Here is a 20,517-nt window from a genome sequence, read left to right as displayed (position 1 = left end):
ATGTGAATAGATGTTTTATCACTATCTGTAGTATAAAAAGATCAGCGTGACCAGAGTTGTCCTAACTCAGTGAGACTCAGTGAGACTCTACTTAACATAACAACAAAGCGATATGATACAATAATCAGAAAGTGTGGTTTTACTGAGGTGTATATGATTTTATTATTGTAAATGTTATCCTAAATCCTCCCTTTCTTCCTTTTTTTACTGTTTTTTGATGGCCTTCTCTTGTTTTTTCATATCTGATTTCAGACTGCAAGTTCCATAAGCTAATATCTGTGCACACTAGTATTCATGAAACACCTAATGCCTTTAAAATAGTAAACAAGCATGGCAACAGTAGCTAACTCTAAAGCTAAATGAAACAAGTGTGGGATCTTGGTGGCTGCTGGAATTGGTCTGCTATTACCTTCTTGATTACCTTGCCTAAGAAGAGAAAATATGACATGGGTTGCTAGCAAGAACTGGCAGACTACTGTCTACTTTGGAAGACTGATTTCCTTTACAAAGTATCTATATCATCAGTAAGAAGCAAGCCAAAATGTTCTACATTTGTTTCTATCACCCAAGGAAATGTAGGGCTCTGACTTGTGCCCATCAATCTGAAGTTCTTTGTGTTTTCAGTGCTTCATCTTGCATTACTGACTCTGCATTAAAGATGGGGTAGGGTAGGTGTTTCAATTAGTATTAATAGTTTATATTTAGTTTTAGATATGATAATGGATGACTGTAACATGCACTGTAAAAAATGAAGATAGGTTGTTGCAAAGTGCTTTAGGGCACTAATGTAAAAGGGACATTATAAATCATGTCTATTATTTATACATACAGTACTGTAACCCTATGGGCTACATATTAAGATTTAGACAAGGTTGATTAATTACTACCTCTGATAAATTCTATTCTTCTTGCTGTGTAAGTTCATAGAGTTGAAATAAATGCCTAACAATATATACCATACTGAACCAAACATTAACTTTAATGCACAGTGCATCATTAACCATTTACTTTAATACTTTGAACGTCATCAGTGTTGTGACTGTCAACCTACATTTTTCATTCTTATTAGCATGTAATACTACCCATATATATCAGTACATCCAGAGCTTAGGGGCACACCTCTTAATATATTTTTACTTTTTTGTTGTTGTTGTGTTTAATTACAAGGACATCTGGTCACACTAGTGAATGCTCTCCTAATATGGCTGTTTAAAGTACACTGTCACAAAACAGACAATTCAAAGAAAAAACGTATTTATACTAAGGCATAAAGAATCCATTTGATACTGAGGGGAATATATTGTAGGCTAGCAGAAAGTAGTTACCCAAATGGAAATTAATCAAGGACATCAGAACCAAAGTAGTCAGGAGCTCAGTTTTACAGCTGAGCAGAGACGATTCTTCTGATGTCACATGTTTGTTAACACTTTAGAAAAGCAAAGGTTTTAATAATGAGCCACAAGAGAAAAGTGGCACCTACTGAATCACCAGAACCAATTCTGCACAACCCAGGTTTTTACCTGGTAGTTTCTAATCCCTGATATGAATAATCCCTGTTTCAAAGCCAACAAAATCTGATCTCCCACACTTGTTTGCTTTGCTTGTGAGATCCAGTGGCAAAGTCAGAGATGGTATGACAGTACACCGAAAAAGATTCAACATTATGTAGTTTGTTCAACATCCACCTTCTCTGGTATTCCCAGAACAGCCTACTTTGTCATTAGAATCTGCCTTTATATTGAGCTATTCTTAGACCTGCCTCCTCCACAAGTTGTTGAACCATCCTGTCCAAACAGTAATAAAGATCAAAAGAGTCTGTAAACCATACTGTACAGAAAATGTAGGATTTTTCCTCAGGAAACATGCTAAGAAAAATAACTGCTGCTCACATATCATTTGATTATTTAAAATATATTCATACATAATGTGATAGTCCTTCTAATCTTATTTCCTGCTAAGGTAGCATAGACAATCCTAGAATCTTTTCTTTTAAAAGCTGCTACATTATTGGTAGGTTTTTCAATTAAAAAATGTATTACATCCCTTGGTCTAATTGACTATTATTCAGTTTCTACTCAAGCCACATTACAATCAACAGTACAACATGAAATGTATTCTCAAAGTGGCATTTGTCTGTGAAATCCACACCCTAAAGTAGGTTTTTTTCCTCCAAGTAATTTCTGATGAAGTTTGATAGTTATTTATACACTTCAAAGATGAGGACAGATCAGCTTTTCTGTTGATTTCTATTTCTGTGGTACTGTATTCTGTCACTCATTTTAGGGCCACATCTGGGAAAAAGGGGTTTCACTATTTCCATGCTGAACTACCTTCCCAACCATTTCCTAGAACAGCGTTTCAAACATTATCATAGTGTGATAGCTGCCTCCTGGATGACACATCAGCACTGAACATGGGAGACCCCAGAACCCAAAAAATGGCTGTGTATGGCTTCAGCATCCAGCTTCGAAGTGGGAGACTCAAACAAACCATATCCCTATACATAAGGACAGGTAAGGGCCTCTAACACACATCTACCAGAGGGTTACAAGAATATGACTCTTTCATGGAGTATTTCCTCCCCAAATATCCTATGCTGAACCACCCTATTACAACCCAGAGAATCTGGTAATTTAACAACACAGTACAGTATCTGCTTTTACAGACTAAAAACAAATACATTATTTTTCTCGCTAACTAATTTCAAAGGTCTTATTTCTCATATTTTTTCTCCTTTATACTACTATTTGTATTGATTTGGGATGGTCTTGATCCCAAATATAGTGAAGTGGAATCACCCCCCAAAAAGCTTATGAATTTCAAGGTGCTGTCACACTTTACGCCACCTGAGGATCTACCCCTGCAAACAAAAGGCAAATAAACGATACAAATAAAAAAGGCACAGAAAAGTGGAGTGATTAGCTCAACGTCATGGACTAGGTAAGTAACAGAGTTAGGAATAGAAACTAGGTCTATTGACATACGGTCAAGAAGCCTGTCAACTGGACAATATTACCTTAATGCCTTTTTGAAGATGCTCTTGGAACTAATTATGTTGTGAATAAATGTTTTTTCCTTCCTCATAAGATTCTGATGGTTATACATGGTAAATACTATTTTCTCACAGACACATTGGCCTGCATTTTTTCAAGGTTTAATATCATTTTCTTTTTCTGTGATTAGATTATACATGTTGCTTACTGAATCTTAAAAAATGTTCTCCTCTTCTTTTTCATAGTCAAAGTGTTGCCAGTGCAGCAGCTATCTGATTGGTGAGATGAGATAAAATGATGCTTTGGTATATATAATGACTTCAGCAGAAGGAAAAAAAAGTATCTGAAATAATGACATGGTTTTAGCTTCCTACAAAACAATCAGATTTCACTTTTCTTAAGGTTTATGGGCTGTTCCAGTGTGGTACCTATTATAAAGAACAATCATACACTGCATGCAGAAGGATTGCAACTTGAATTGGGAAATGAATGCAAATTGGAAAAGAATTGCTACAGTGTAGCATCACTAAATGAAACTAATAAAGGGTCAGGCCTTTTTTATCTTTTGCCTAACATTTCCATTTTACTTTCCACTGACAGTGAGCCTTTCTGTGCCTGCTTAACATATTTTACACCAAAAACAGAAGAAAAATAACCTGCAGGTACAATGGTTTTTAGACAACATTAGTTTTGTTACAGATGTCTATTAAACTGATGTCCTTTTTACAATGATCTGACTCACTCTTCCAGCAGAATCATAGCTCAGCTTTCAAATGAGATACAAGAGACATAAGAAATCTGCTTTAGTTAAGATACTTCCTAAGTCAAAATTAAAAACAGGAGTAATTACTTAACTGTTAATTAATAAGGAGAGTATTTCTTCATAATTAATGAAGTGATGGTTGCAGGCCAATAGCAAATTTAAGACTCCCTGGGCATGTCTACATGAGACATTTACTGAAGAGATGTTTAATTAATTCTTCAGGAAACATCTCAGAATCTTCACATGAAGTGTTATTAGGATGGAGTAAACTAATTAACTCCATCACAGGTTAGTACTGGTAAATACACGTACTATCCTATAGCAGAATTTTTTACTCCACAGCACTGCACATATGGATGCTGATGGGGTTAGCTGAGACATAAGGGTACTTTAATACAGGGGCTGCCTGCCACCTAGCCCCATACTGAAGCACTCTCATGCCCCAGCCAGCACCTCCACAACACTCTAAGCCAGGGTGGAGCAGCCCCAGGCTGGCGGGCTGACCCCCTATGCCTCCTGCCAGCCAGGACTGCTCTGACCCAGCTCAACGTGCTGCTGTCCCCAGGCACATGTTCAAACACAGTGTCCAGGAGCAATAAACTCCAGCACAATATGCACTGTAGTTTATTGCTGCACATTAACAGCACGTGTTAATACACAGGGCACAGACAGAAGTGCAGTTACCTGCTGTAACTGAGAATGCTTTGCAGGAAGCGTTCTAAATTACAATGATCCTCTGGACCAAACAGAAGTTCAATGTTGGTCCTGGGGGGAGGGGAACCTAGCTGCTGGCTGCCAGCTTGCAGCCAGTTTCCCCAAGCAATGGCTCCTCCTCTCTCCCAGCCTGTCCCTCTTTCAAAGCAGGATGGGGAAAGGGAGAAGAGAGAGCTCATTCTAGGGGTTCCCCAGACAGCATTTGAGGGTGGGGTGGGTGAAGTGGAGCCACGCTGAGGGGCTCCATTTCACCCATCTCACCCTCTAACAAGGGATAAAAAAGTCCCAGACCAAATTTCCTCCACTCCCTTTCCCCTCTCCCATTCTGAAAACAGATCAAAGCTGAGTGGCAGCACAGACAGAAGTTAGAGAAGATGCTATGAAACATCTTCATTTGACCCCTCATGCAGTGAGGGTCCAGATTTTCATGCAATCAGCCATTTTTAAAGCTGTTTGCAGCCATGCACTTGTGTTTGGTCATGGCTATAGACCACTTTCTGTGAACAGATCAAGAGAAAATTGTGACTTCTGTCTGCACCCACAGCCACTAACTGCTGGGTAATGCCAGACCTAAAGGTTGAGGCCTGCATGTGATCTGAGCTAAACAGGCATTTCTAATGCAGCCATCACCTCAAAGCATCTTTCAATTAATGTCAAATGGCCCTGTTTTTTGGACACCTATGTTGCACAATTCTTTTCCAGAAGTCACTGAACTGACCAGCCCAAATCAAATGCAGGAGAGAAAAAAAAGAACTATTTAGTAGTAAGAATTAATCACTAGTTTGATACTGGGCTGTCTAAGTACACAGACACTAAGTTTGTTCCAATCTCCATCCCTTCATTAGAAGTAATCTCCTTTATGAGCCAATTAAGCTTTGCGTGCACCCTGCCTTTAGTTGACAACAAAGATAAGACCTCTCCATGTGGTGGCACATACAGAGGGCATGTGTACAAGATTTATCTGTCTACTGATATTTATCGGTTGACAGACCCGTCTCCAGGCTTGCCATCCCTTCAGATGTGTATCACTATGGCTGGATAAAAAATAAGAGTTCTACTTGGCAAGGAAGAAAAGGGGGTTTCAAATCTTTATTCATTTTGAAGACCCCAGAAGGGTATAGATGTTTACTTTTCTCTTCCAATCTCTCCTAGTGGAGTTATTCCGAAACAGAAACTGATTCTTTAATCTGGTGGTTAAGCCATTCATATAGGATGTGGCAAAATCTGGTGGCATTCTAGACCTTAACTCATGCAAAGCAGTGATAAGAACCTAAGCCTCTCACAAGACTGATCTGTTCTGCAGATTTTGTTCTTTCTGTTCTGACCAGAAATTTTATTCTGGACTTCAGGAAAACTTTGTCAAAGTGGATAAATTTCTGTGAAATAAGTCAGCTTTATCAAAATGGCATGTTTTGATAAAGGAAGTTCCAGTGAAAATTTTGCAGTTGACGCCAACAGTCAGTTCCCCTTAGCTAAACGTGGTCAGGCTTTGTAACATGTGCATAGGAGAATCCCTAAAGAAGACTAGGGGTACTGGAATAAGTTGGACTGCTGGTTAAATAGTTAGGACTATTCTTTCTAATCTAACACTGAGCCCAATACCATAGCACAGGCTAAGGAAGAATTCAACCTAATTGATTTTCTTCTCCATATCTATAGCTAAATATGATATTTATTTCTTGTGCTGAAATGTGTGCAAAAAGACAAAAGTACCCTATCTGGTTTTCAAGCATGATGGAGTTGACTCTGAGGGCTGTATCATGCATGAGGCATAGTAATGAAGCAGGGCTGTTGTTATTATTATGTATTATTAATTTTAAAATAGTATTCACAGGCCCCAGCCTGGATCTTAGCTTTACCGTGGTAGTTGCTTGAGCCCACATGTTAAAACTTTGGTCAGGCTTTTAGAGAAAACCTCCATGGAAGCTAGACAATTAAGGAATGCTTTTAGGACCCAATAGTCAAACTTTGTTTCAAATGGCTGTTCCTTTCTTTTTTTCTTCCGGTTCATTTTCTATTTATATAAAATGCTTTTTTGAATTCCTTTTTAAAAGGAAGGATTAAGCTTGTTAAAACCAGTGTATTTTAAAATCACAAGAAAAAATCCTTGAGCAGGAATGCTTACTGACTCTCAGGCTGTTTTTGTTGCTGTTGTTGAACCAACTTATTCATTCTAACATCCTGCCCTGTATATATTACTGGGCCAATTTAACAGCTACCACCTTGTGTTCCAAGATTACTTGAATTACATCAGTAAGTTCAGTGATCCCTCTGTGCAATCTGTAGAGAGTCTAGGTTGAAAAGCATTATAGTATATCAGTCTAGCTGCTTCCTATACATTTGTCTCCTGGCTCTATTTTCTGTTATACATCATGAAATTGCCTTCCCACAGATTTTGACACACACTTCTACTTTTCCCATTTTATACAGACACTTTGTCTCATTTGAATCTGGCACTGCTGTGTGCACTGGCTAAAAAGAGGCATTCCAATATCTCATCATGGGAGGTCACTGAGACACAGGCCAAAACAGCTTCCCTATCCAACCCTGGCCAGTATGCTGTTAAAGCCAGCAGTGTAGCTAGAACTACATTCTTGGATCTATTATGAAAATGCATGAATGAATGGGTAATATTTGCTTTAATTCTGAACTAAAATTGTGATTTTAATTATTCAGAAGGGGGAATGGAAGTTCAGTTTTCATATAGATACTCACACAGGAAAAGCAGAATTTACAATCTGGAGGAAACATTCAAAAGTGCTAAAACTGATAGAAGTTGGGGCTTTTTACCCACACTTCCCTGGAAATATAAATAATAATAATATATTTTATGATTGATACACAGTGAAATAGTTCCAACAGGAGAGACTAGTAGCTGCTTCCAAGACTCCTTATATGTTTTGCATTAAAGAGTCACTGGATGAAATGTATAAAAGTGTTGGGAAAAACCTGGGACTTATCTGCAGGGAGTGCTCTCATCACTGGGCTTCAGTCAGGTTTCCTCTTGCTTGTTGTCTCCATGACCCCATGAATTTTGCACTTTCTGCTTCCCAATGGCCCAACTTCAACAGGCAGGGGAAAGGAGTGCATCCATCCATGGACTGACAGGAGAGGTGGAATATACGGATTTGAATTCCCTGAGGCTGAGAAGGACTTACAACCCAGCTCTCCCACTTCCTTGGTAAGGTTCTAATCACTTACTAAGACTATTACATAAAAGGTGGGCAAACGAGACATCGCCTCCAGTTGTGTTTTAAAGGAAAAGAGAAAGCCTGTTTTCTATACCCAAAGGAATGACACTTTGGAACCTGAATGCAGGAGTGGATTTCAGATATCCGAATGCAGAGCCAACCCTGGGGGTGTGCGGGGCCCAGGGCATACCAGCCTGTGCAGGGGTGGGGGGGTGTGAACCGGGGCAGGGGGGCAGTGGCCAAAGAGCAAAACCGGGGCATGCAGACTGGGGCATGCAGACCGGGGCAGGGGGGCAGTGGCCAAAGAGCAAAACTTGTGGTTCACGGTGGCCACACGGACTGGTGGCACCCCTGGCATGTGCCAATGGCTCTGTCGCCAGGGCCTATACAATACTGTATGCTGGGCCCCCCAAAGAATGGGACCCAGGGCAGTCGCCTAGATTCACCCCCACCCAAGGGGGGATTGTCTCAATCCCAGTGTCACATCTGTAAGAGAAGCAGTATTTCAGAAAAAAAAAACCAACATTTATTTTGCATATCCTACTGGCCATTTTACATGTAAAGCTCAGTGTATGGGCAGTTGTAAAGCTTCATTCTATATGACTAAATACCCCTGAACATTTTAGAGCAAACTTGGATTTTTGTATTCCTCTCCAAGATGGACAACTAAAAGTTTGGTGTGGAGCTGCTAAGTGTTGCTACACCTAAGCTTTTTTCCAGAGATAAATGATAGGTGCTTTTGGAAATGTTACCTTAGGACTACGGTGAATACATACAATGAATTCAGAATGCTATGGATCCAACGTGAATGCTATGGATCCAACATGAATTTCAAGAATGCTTGCCAAAAATCAAACAGCAATTTCCAGAGAACCTTGATTCTCTCAAACATTTGGATATCTCTGGTTTTGTTTAAATATTAGCACTTTGACTGCCAATGTCATTTATCTTAGGAACTTATCTTACATCCATGGATCACACAGAAGGATGATAAAATGTAGACAGTAAATTGTATGCAATGGTAATGAAACTTTCTTCTTTTGGCATTCTTACTGTTACTGAGTCGCCTTGTCCTTATTGTATTTGTTAGCTTTGTCCTGTAGCTACGAGGAGTTTGCTGACACCTAAACTGATATATATGGGGTGGGGAGAGATTAATTAACCATCTTATATTAATTATCAAGTGAAAAAAATCTAAGGGCTGTGAGTCAATTTTTATACTAAGCAGTACACCATGTGATTTCAACGAGCGGGTATAAAATAAGTTACCAACCAATTGGCCAGGTTCTTATCCTAACATTGTCAGAGTGCATTCTGGCTAGCAGCATATGGCTAAGCAGCCCTTGAACTGTGTCTGCTAACATAACCAATGTTCTGATCATCTCAGGGGAAAGTTATCACAGCTCCACCAACATACCAGTGGAAGGTACTACACCATTTATAGGGCTGACAAAGATATTTTCCCTCCTCTGCTCTACAAGGACTGAGCTGAGAGTATGAATAGACAGAAATGAATCAACATGTCAGAAGGTAATCAGTGGCTTCCCTCAGTTCAGTACTTGGACCAATGCTTTTCAACATGTTCATCAATTATTTGAATTTGGGTATTAAAAGTGTACTGGCAAAGTTTGCGGATGGCACCAAATTATGGGGGAGTGCAGTCACGCTCAAGGACAGGTTAGCAATACAGGCTGAGCTGGACAGGCTTCCAAGGTGGACAGATCATAACCTGATGATGTTAAACACAGAGAAATGTAAAGTGCTCCATCTGAGGAGAAATAATCCGCAACACACTTACAGGCTTGGCAGTGCTACACTTGCCAGCATCACAACCGAGAGAAACCTGGGGGTTGTGACAGACCACAGAATGAACATGAGCCACCAATGCAATGCTGTAGCTGGCAGAGCAAATCAAACACTAGCATGCATCTACTGATGCATTTCAAGCAAGACTAAGGATGTCATACTCCCAACTCTACTCAACCTTGGTGAGACCTCAGTTGGAATGCTGTGTCCAGTTCTGGGCACTGCACTGCAGGAAGGATGTGGAAAAGCTTCAGAGAGTCTAAGGGAGGGCCACACACATGATTAGAGGTCTGGAGAGCAGGTCATACAAGGAGAGGCTGAAAGACATGGGACTGTTCAGCCTGGAGAAGAGAAGACTTGGAGGAGACTTGGTGGCAGCCTATTAGTATATTAGGGGTGTACATCAGGGCCTGGGGGAACATCTGTTCACCAAGGCACCCCAGGGGAAGACAAGAAACAATGAGCACAAACTGATTGAAGATTGCTTCAGATTGGATATTAGGAAAAACTTCTTTACAATTCGAGTGCCAAGGGTCTAGAACAGTCTCCCCTCAGAGGTGGTACAGTCACCTACCCTGCAGATTTTCAAAAAGTGTCTTGATGCCCACCCTGCTGGGATCATCTGACCCCAGCAGTCTTTTCTGCCCAAGGGCAGAGGGGCTGGACCTGATGACCGTGTAAGGTCCCTCCCAGACCCTAACATCTATGAATCTATGAAGGCTGCCCCTGGTCTGTTTCTGCAACAATTACATTCTACCCTTTACACAGGGATTGGGACAAGTCCATAACTTCACTAAGAGAAGGAAATGTAAAATTGGGTCCTAAGAAAACACTGTTGTGAATTGGGTTGCACCTTGCTCAAACTAGCCAAGTTAACTACAGCCGTTCATCTGAGATACTTGCTAAAGGCTATTATGTTCCTTTATGGAAGCAAGCAGTTCAATTAATACCAACCCCCAACCCAACATGGGCACAAGTCTCCATCCCCAAAAAAGGTGAAGGTGGGTACACATAACACAACACTTGCATGCAGGAAAGACCATTCAGTTTAGAGAGGTAAAGACAGTATTTTGAAATAGAGCATAAAGAGATCTACACAGGCTGAACAGCAGTATCAGCCCTGGAAGAAGCCGGCAAAATGGATCTCCTGTCTACTGTGGAGATTGGTGCCTCAAATGAAATTCAGCCTTCAAGCCTGGGAAGAGGTAGTATACCTGTGTGCAATCTCATTAATAACACAGGTAATGTAATCTGTGCAGCAAGCAGTCAGGATGATATTCAGAAGTCACAACCAGAGGGCTTCTAATATACCAAGGAGTCTCTTACTGGCTTTGATTTAGCAGCTGCTGTTCGTATTTTATCAAGACTACAGTTATGTTTCAAGTACAGTGCAACAGAGGAGTGGGGACTTACTGGTAGAAGATGTAGGGCATCTTGCAACAAAAGAATAAGCCAATTAGCTTTAAAGACAAATAATTTAACCAAAGTGAAGTGCTTAGATACATGAGGTGATCAAAATAGGACACAGATTTTAAAGGCTGATCAAGCATTTGGTAACCCTTCCACTTCCAATGGGGTCTTGTCCTGAAAATAGTGTTTGTAGCCTTGTTACTTGGGACCCACTTGTCTTGCTCCTGTCTTACCTCTGCCTTGAATATTCCTGCCTTGCTCCAGCCTTGTTCTTGCCTTGGACATTCCTGCCTTGTGCTCCAGCTTTTGACCCTTGTGCCTTGCTCCTGCACTTCCCTGTTGCATGCAATCCCTGACTTCTCACCTCTGGCCTGGCCTTGACTACAGACCCATTTTAACCCCTGGTGCAATATCTCATACTGACATCTGGTACTGATATCTGGTACTGTGACCCTCAGCTTTGGCTTCTGAACCCTGACCACCCCCATTTCCCCCCCTCTGATCTGGGTTTCGCCCTTGACCCAGGGTGACCACTGAATTAAGCTTGGACCAATATGCAGGGAAATCATCCCTGGTTGTTTGATTGTTCCTGTTCTCAAGAATACAGGACACAGTGGGTGCATGTATATTAATGCACAGCAATTAACTTTGGCATGTATTACACTGGACTTTATTGCTTCAGGCACTGTGTCTTTATGGGTGCCTGGGACCACAGAGTAGCCACAGCTGGCAGTGGGCCCAGGGAGTCAGCCTGCCAGCTTGGGGCTACTCCAACTTGGCTCAATGTGCTGCAGAGGGCTTGGCTGGGGTAAGAGGGTGCTTGTGCCCCACTCAGCTCCAACAGCGTATACATGCATTGCAGTGCATGAAAAATCTCTGCAGCAGATAGTACTTGTATTTACAAGTATTAATGTGCTACAGAGTTTATTAGTTTCCTGTGGCCTAATAGGGCCACATGTGTAGACGCCAAGACATTTACTGTGGAACTAACTAGAAAACTCTGCAGTAAACATTTTGGGTACATGTGTCCAGTGTGTTCTTGAGTGTAAACAAAACTGCATTAACAAACCTGACTCCATCACCAACTCCACTCCCCCTCCTAACTAAAATAACCAAAAGTCCCCAAATTCTGATTAGCCACTTGAGTCAAAAGGGGCAAGTGAACTATAGTATTTTACAGTCTTCAGTAGTGGCTGTAAAAAAATCCCTTTGAGGAAAAAAGGTCATTTGAAATAAATTCAGCTTTATTATACTGTTGACATATACAAAACCAATGGGTTTTTGTTTTGTTTGGGGGGGATTTCTGTTTGTATTTTTAGTTTGTTTTCTATTGTATAACACAGAAGAGACAGTAGGATAAAGAAATATTTTGTCCTCACTCAACAAGTGATTTAGTAATATTTTAAATGAGGTTTTCTTTTCATTTTTCCCCTCTTTTTTTAAAGGTCCTTCTCTTATTTGCCTTGAGGATATGGCATGTCTATTGCCAATTTCTATTCAGACAAAACACTGGACCAAATCAAGTGCCTCACCAAACAGCCTATGCAACACGTGTCATTACACTCAGGCTTGTTGAACACAGGACCAACTGTTATGATGATTTAGAATATTTATGACATTCTAGATCTAGATCTAAAACTGCCATACTATGAGAAACAAGCTTATACCACTGCTGAAAAAACTGTTGAGATACCTTCCCTGACAAATCTGTTCTTCAGATATATTTTTGGAAAGTGAATGACACTAAGCTTTATCCTATATGTTTTGCAAAATCTTTACTCTGTTTGCTAGAGGTACCCAAATATTATAAAGCAGGCTTCTTAAGATAAGAACATCTTTTACTTCTGTATTTGAATAGCACTTAGGCTAGGCTAGGGACATTCAAAAAGCCTAATCCTGAAGTGATTTAATCTTTGCAGGTTAGTCTAATGTGGTTAGACTAAATCAGTTTTGTAAAAGACAGACATCCCAGAAATACAGGCACGTGCCTGCAGTGGCTCAGGATAGAAGCTGGGGGGCACTAGAGCAGCCCACCCTTCCTTCCGCAGCACGGAGATGAGGGGGGTGTGCTCAGGCTCCAGCAGGATGCTGTGATTAGCCCAACAGGGAATTGATAACAGTGTTCATCACCCAATTAAAAGAACAACAGAGGGACATTACCAGCTACTTGTAGATTCTACCTGTTGATTCAACACGGACCATAGCCAGGATGTGGTCTGCTAGCTATTACACATACACCTCCTCAGCAAGGCAAAGGGGAGGGAGAAGCAGCCAGCAGTCTCTGGAGCTGCAGCAAGGGAGCAGAGGGAAGGGGCCAGCCCTGCTGTGGAGCAGAGAGCGCCAGCCAGCCTAGACAGCATGCCAGGATGTTGGGAGTGTCTGGTTTATCATAATCCAGCAAGGGGTCTGGGGCAGACATTGCATAAGCTGGTTTGAGCCATATCAGTTAAGTCGTACACTACTACATTCAACCAAGTTTGTCTCAAACCAGTTTCACCCATTCTCAAACTGGTTTATGTGCACTGAACTTCTGTTCTGTTACAGGTTTAAACCAGTTTCTGATCGCTTAATCTGGTTTATATGTAATGTCTGTCCCTAGCTTTACTGTGATTGGATCCTGGACCATCTCTTTTATTGCTGTCCCATATGGGTTTAAGTTCAACCTTCTTGGTTTATACAACTACTCTCTTACTACCTGAGTGAGCGTGGGATCTAGATAACTAAATGATCTACATGATTACCCTGACTAATCAACAGAGATCCTGATTTTCTCTGATAAAAAAAAATCCCCAATTTTTAATTATAAAAAGTAACCCAAAATCCACATTTTTCCTTGATCAAAATGAAACACCACTATTTTGGGTTACTTTTTTAAATCCAAAGATTGGGGACTTTTTTTTTTAATCAAAGAAAACCAGGATCCCTGCTAATCAACAACTCTTTCCATCAGATGGTCAGTCCATTCTCAGGTGATTCGGCATCAAAGAGTACTCTTCCTGGTACTGCTGCTGCTTCTCAGAAATTCAAACAAAGATGAATCCCCTACCCTATGCTTTCAATTTAGAACCATTTTCCATATATTCAAACTTAATGTCAACTATTGCTGTGCCTAACCACATTACTTTTACAAAACAAAACTACAGGAGTTACCAGCGACTTGGATGAGAGGCTGGAAAACACTTTGTCCACGTTTGCTAATGACACCAAGATGTGGAGAGAGGTAGGCATGCTCAAAGGAAGAGAGGCTGCAATAAGATTTAGACAGACTACAGAAGTGGGCAGATGGTAACAGGATGGGGCTCAATGTAGATAAATGCAGGGTGCTGCACCTGGGAGAAGGAATCCACAGCATACATATAAGCTGGGGAGCTCCCCCCTTTTGAGCCCAGAGGCAGAAAGGGATCCTGGAGTCATTATTGACTCCAGGATGAACATGAGCTGCCAATGCCAGACCACAGCCAGCAAAGCCAACCACACCTTGTCGTGCAGCCAAAGATGCATCTCAAGCCAGTCCGGAGAGGCGATAGTTGCCCTCTACGCGACATTGGTCAGGTCGCAGCTGGAGTACTGTGTCCAGTTCTGGGCACTGCACTTCAAGAAGGAAGTGGACAACATGGAGAGGGTCTAGAGAAGGGCCACCCGCTTGGTTGGAGGGCAATATGGCGGGCCCTATAAGGAGAGGCTGAGGGACCTGAACCTGTTCAGCCTCAGCAAGCAGAGGCTGAGGTGGGATTTGGTGGCTGCCTTCAAACTTGTTAGGGGAGATCAGCAGCAAATAGGAAGGGCCCTATTCCCCCCAGCAGCACCTGGGGTGATGAGGAACAATGTTCAGAAGCTGCTGGAGAATAGATTCAGGTTAGAGATAGGAGGCACTATTCCACTGTTAGGGTGGTTAGGATCTGGAACCAACTTCCTAGGGAAGCAGTCCTCACTCCTACCTTAGGTAAATTCAGAAAGAGGTTGGATGAACACCTGTCTGGGGTCATGTGATCCCAGCATGCGCTCCTGCCAGTAGCGGGGGGTCAGACTAGATGATCTGTTCAGGTTCCTTCTGACCCCAAACTACTATGAAACCAGCATCCTATATTCTTAGAAACAATTCTTTTATAAGCTGTTACATAGCAATGCTGTAAGAATAATATTGGCTAGGCAAAGTCTCCAGTCTACGATTGTATTGCAATAGAATCAAGCAAGTAAATAATAAAAAATAATACCAGAATGCCTGCAAATCTATACTTTGAATTCTATAGAACAAAAGTAGCTGTTCACCATAGACATCATAACTGGTGTCAGAAAATATCTAATGCTGCAAGGGGTTTTAAACCTATAACTCAGTTTCAAATCCATAGCCATTACCCAGATAACCGCAAAACGTATCACTTTTCCACAGAGTGAAGACAGCACTGCTCATGCTAAAATACCTCCTGCCCACATAGGCACTATAAAAATAATACTGTTCTCAAAGATCCTTCCCTTGCTTGTTGACTTTAACACAGAAAAGGAAGACAAGAGTGCAATAAACAACGAAGTTGTTCAAATCTGCAGAACTATTTTAATACTGCAACAAATCACAACCATGGTGCAGCACCCTATGAGACGCTATGAGATGCTCTTAAGGGTGCTACAGTGCCTGGCCACTCTGTGAGGAGGTAAGCACTAACTCCCTTGCCTGGTGCCCTATGCCCATATCAGCATCCCATAGCTGCTCCTCTGAGGACTCCCCTAGCTGGAATTCCAGAAGCAAAATCCAAGTCACAGGCTAAGTCATGGTTCAGGAGTCACAGGAGAAAGGAATTTCCAAAAGTCAGAGTCCAGAAGTGGAGCCAAGCAGGGTCAGAAGCAAGAAAGATCAAAAAGCACAAGATCCGAGGAGGCTTACTACAGCAGACTTTCAGATAGAACTGTTTGCTGGCCTGTAGCCTGTTCCTACAGGTGGGCTTAAATAAGGAGATTTCTATCATCAGCAGACAGTCAGGAGGCCCTTACAGTGCTCATCTAGTTCATTATCTAACATGGGGCTGCCATTTACAGACCCTGGAGGGTTTGGCCAACTAAGCCACTAGCCCTGCTGGCTTCCTATTAGAGCCCCTGACAAGCCTTCAATCTGAAAAGGGTCAAGAACCACTGGAATCAATTCCCTGCAGGAAAGTATAGAAAGGACTAGCCTCTCTTCATGCATGTCACAACTGTTAGACAGGACAATAATATGGGGGATGTGTATTTTTAGTGCTTCATCTCATGGAAGAGATGGCCAGACATGCACCAAACTTGCTGAAACGTGGTGCTACTTGCAGACACGTACCAACTCACAGCCGAAGTATTTTCTACTGTGTTAGGCTTGAAATCTGCTGGCACTTTAAGTCAACTGTTGTTCATTATCATTTTTTCCAAGTGGGGAATGGACAAAAAGCACATATGTGCTTATTTCCAGCATGTTCGATTGCATTAGTTTTTGTTGGGTCAATCTCTGCCATGCTGTCCATCATGTCAAACAGGAAATGCCAACAAAAAGTGATACAGAACAGGACAGTATAAAAGACCTGCAATAAATAGAATATAATATGCTTAAACTGTCAAAGCCAATGTCCTTTTTTAAAATAGTAACAATCAAAGCACAGGACATTTCTTCAAGATTAGTGGATAGCTGGGAGAGCTGATGGCCTGAGGCACAGGCAAGGGCCATTAGACCCAACTGGTCATTAATTCTGTTGGACCTGCCCTTTGCAAAGGTGATACACAAACTTTAATGATACAGTCAAAGCAGGTTAGCCCATATTCCAAATCTCTAACCTAAAAAATCCACTAGTTAGTTATATATAGAAATACCTTATTAATTTTTTTTTATTTAGATTTCCAAATTAAACATTGTTTTCTTGTGAACTTTTTCTAGTATATCTCCTTGTTTGTTTCTCACCTCTTCAGTGCAGAGGAATTGGGTGCACTTAAATGATCAACCAAACCTCTCCAAGGTGCTTGGGTATCAATGCCTGCTAATGTTTTTTCTTCTTGTTTTCTATTTCTTTACTAACACTCCCTGCCAAAAGCGACCTTTAGAAAATGCTACAGTTCTGTGGGTAGCAAACTGCTAATTTTTCACATGCAATTAGGGTGTCAGGCATGTAAAAGAAATTGGTCACTGTTTACCATCTCCACAGAAAGTTTGCAATAACTGCAAATATTCTCCTGACATTCACTACACTGATGATGAAAATGGAAGATTGTTAGGACAGTCTGATATTTACAGGAACAAGCTGTACATATATCCAGCAAGAAAGGTATGTTTTTTTACTTTAAAATAACTATTATGCAGTAACTGTCCTTCAGAAAAATCTAGTGGAGGCAAGGTACTGTAGTTTTAAGATATGAGGCAACTGGGCGAGGTCTGTGGCAGCAAATTTCCCTTAACATAAAACTAGTGCCTTCATCTCCACTCAGTATCTGTTACAGGATTTGTAACATATATTAGTTACTCTGCTGTAATGACAAACAAATAATTAACACCTTTTGGCAGGAGACCTTTCTACAGATTCTCAAATCATTTATTCCAATTTGCTTGTTATTTGCAAATACAATCATTTGTCATAACTATAGGTGACTTGCTGGCTTGGTAGAAATGAGAACATAAACCAAGTATTTCTGAAAGGATAATTGATTTAAGCCTCCCAAAACTTAAGTGAGCCCTGTCATCAATTGATCCTGTAATTCTCAGGTTGATTGTGCTAACTTCCAGGAATGTTATGGATTCTGGATTTAATTCTGGCCTTAGTCCTAGAGCTTGGATTTGATCAAATCAATCATATATGTTCACATAAATAGTGGACTATTTGACCACACAACTTTAAAAGGATAAGTTATATTAATATCTTACTTTCAATTTACCTAAAGCTGTTCAAGCAATTGCCAGCTCCTGATTGCCATTCCCTCTCCCACTCCCACCCTGCTTTCCCCTCCACTTCTGCCTCCCTTTCTCACCATGCTGGCTCTTTCCCAACCCTAACACAGAAAGTTGACTCATATGTGCTCAGTCCTGAAATCTAAGATGACTGGTAACGCTGTTCTTTAACTATTATAACTCCTAACAATTTATTCTATACTACTCTAAAAACACGGAAATCAGCAAATTACTCTGATGTTCCAAGTAGCTATTATAGAAACTTTCTCCTTTTTATTTAAAATTAAATGTTTCCAAAGGTTTCCTCAGCTTGCTTTTGCAACTCCTCCTTTTTTTCCAACCAATACCAGGGAATATATTTAAAATAAACAAGTGCTCTGAGAGCTACTGGGGAGAGGGAAAAGTCTGGAGATCACAGAGGAGCCCCAGTGTTGGTATGGCTGTGAAAGAGAAAGATTCATGTTAAGAAAGAAAACAGTCACTCACCAAATCCTGCAAGGATTAATACCATCCTTAGGATCCACACCAGTCCTCATTCTACTGAATGAAAAAAGTCCCATTGTCTTCAAGGAGTATTGGATCAGAGTCCTGATTCTGAATCTCACAGAGAAAAAACAGCCTCTTCAGAGGAAATGATCCAGAACTTCCAGTTATGGTCTGGGGAAGTAAGAGTATGTAGAAAGGGAATTATTATTCAGTAACCTTGCTGTGACTCATGACATAAAATTTTGTCAAAAGAAATCGTACCTCTCTAGTTGCACTGATAGGAATGTAAAGGTTCCCATAGCACAATTATCTAAGAAATACATACAGTAGTGTAAAAGTGATGCTGTAGCCATGATGGTCCAAAAAATTATGCAAAGAGCAAGAATTCTTAGATTTATTGGATTCCAAATATTTATTGGACCAACTATGTAGTTGGGGTAGAGCTAGACAAGCTTTTGAATGAAGGGCATTCTTATTCACATCTTTCTCAGGCTCATAACAAGCCAGCACAACATACAGAGTCATTTCTATACCTACTATATTGCAATTAAGTAGTAGCGAGCTATTGATTACCACAATTTTCCGGGAAAACATTTGGGTTCTCTGAGTAGTAGGTAGTGGAGAGACAGGCCAGGCTGTAATTTTTACACACACAAGAAAATACCACAATTAGAGATGATCCCATGTCTACAACCCCAGCAGCCCTGACCTTAGGAGAAGTATAGATATGATCTAAAGTGAAACTGCAGCTTGGGCCTACCCCTTTGTAAAACAGATGAAAATCATTGTCTCAGCAACTGATATTATATAATAAGTCAAGTATGTTGCTAATTATATCATTAATGCATGATATATTGCTAGCATAATCTGTGAGCAGAGACAGGTAGTTGGCCATGTTAGTCTGAAATCAAGCAGAAGGCAGGTCAGAGATGCACCTGACTCAAGAAGTCTATGGGCCAACGAGAGGCAAAGCGCTGCTCGACCTGGTACTGGCTACGGGGGACGACCTAATCAGCGACCTAGTGATCGATGGGAAGCTGGGTGACAGTGACCACGAGCTGATCACCTTCACCATCCGCCGTAAAGCTGGCAAGTCAGTCAGCAACACAGAAGTCCTTGACTTCAGAAAAGCTGACTTTGACAAGCTCAAGAGACTAGTCAGTCAGGCCCTCAGGGACCATGACCCCAGGGAGATGGGAGTTCAAGAAGAGTGGTTGCTTCTCAAGGAAGCGATCCTCAATGCACAAGCTAAATCTATCCCAACACAGAGGAAAGGCAGCAAAAAGGCACAGCAGCCCCCCTGGCTCTCCAGGGACCTAGCGGACCTCCTGTGGCTAAAAAGGAAAGCCTACAAAGGATGGAGGACGGGATTCACCTCCAAGGAGGATTACTCCGCGCTGGTCCGGTCCTGCAGGGACCAAACCAGGAAAGCTAAGGCTGCAACTGAACTCCAACTAGCTACAGGCATCAAGGACAACAAAAAGTCCTTTTTCAGATATGTGGGGAGCCGGAGGAAAAGCAAGGGCAACGTTGGACCCCTGCTAAACCAGATGGGGCAACTGACAACTGACGCCCAGGAAAAAGCCAACCTATTAAATAGGTACTTTGCGTCAGTCTTTCATCAGTCACATGGGATGCCCATGCCTGCTATGGGACAGGGAAATCTGGGTAAGGGGGATCCCCTACCCTCCATCAATGCTGACCTCGTGAAGGAACACCTTGAGAAGCTGGATACCTTCAAGTCAGCCAGCCCTGACAATCTGCACCCCAGGGTACTCAAGGAGCTGGCGAGCGTCATAGCCCAGCCCCTGGCATGGATCTTTGAAAACTCCTGGCGCTCTGGTGTAGTGCCCGAAGACTGGAAGAAGGCCAATGTGGTGCCAATCTTCAAGAAAGGGAGGAGAGTGGATCCGGCTAACTACAGGCCCATTAGCCTGACTTCTATCCTGGGGAATATCTTAGAAAAGTTTATTAAGGAGGCCATCCTTGAGGGACTGGCCCAGGCTAGCATTCTAAGGGATAGCCAGCATGGGTTTGTTGCGGGTAGGTCTTGTTTGACCAATCTCATTTCCTTCTATGACCAGGTGACCTATCACCTGGACAAGGGAGAAGAGGTTGATGTCATATCAAAAGCTTTTGATCTGGTATCCCATGATCACCTCTTGGCCAAACTGGCCAGTTGTGGCCTTGGCTCCACCATGATGCACTGGCTGGGAAATTGGCTCTCTGGTCGGACCCAGAGGGTTGTGATTGATGGCAGTC

At 41.7% G+C, this 20,517-nt stretch overlaps 1 long non-coding RNA gene across 1 annotated transcript in view; it reads right to left on the bottom strand.

Annotated features, from left to right (window-relative positions):
• Nucleotides 1-18,376, bottom strand: part of LOC149874904 (uncharacterized) — a 33,356-nt gene extending 14,980 nt beyond the window's left edge. Inside the window, exon 1 of the long non-coding RNA XR_016439979.1 lies at nt 18,256-18,376. This is a non-coding gene — a long non-coding RNA (uncharacterized LOC149874904). The remainder of the gene's footprint in view (nt 1-18,255) is intronic.
• Between the last annotated feature and the right edge of the window lie 2,141 nt (nt 18,377-20,517).

Source organism: Crocodylus siamensis, chromosome 1 (assembly GCF_052110815.1).
Source record: "Crocodylus siamensis isolate JL-2025a chromosome 1, ASM5211081v1, whole genome shotgun sequence".
Lineage (NCBI taxonomy): Eukaryota > Metazoa > Chordata > Crocodylia > Crocodylidae > Crocodylus > Crocodylus siamensis.
Note: the sequence above shows the minus strand (reverse complement) of the source record. Positions and strands in the feature narration are given on the sequence as shown.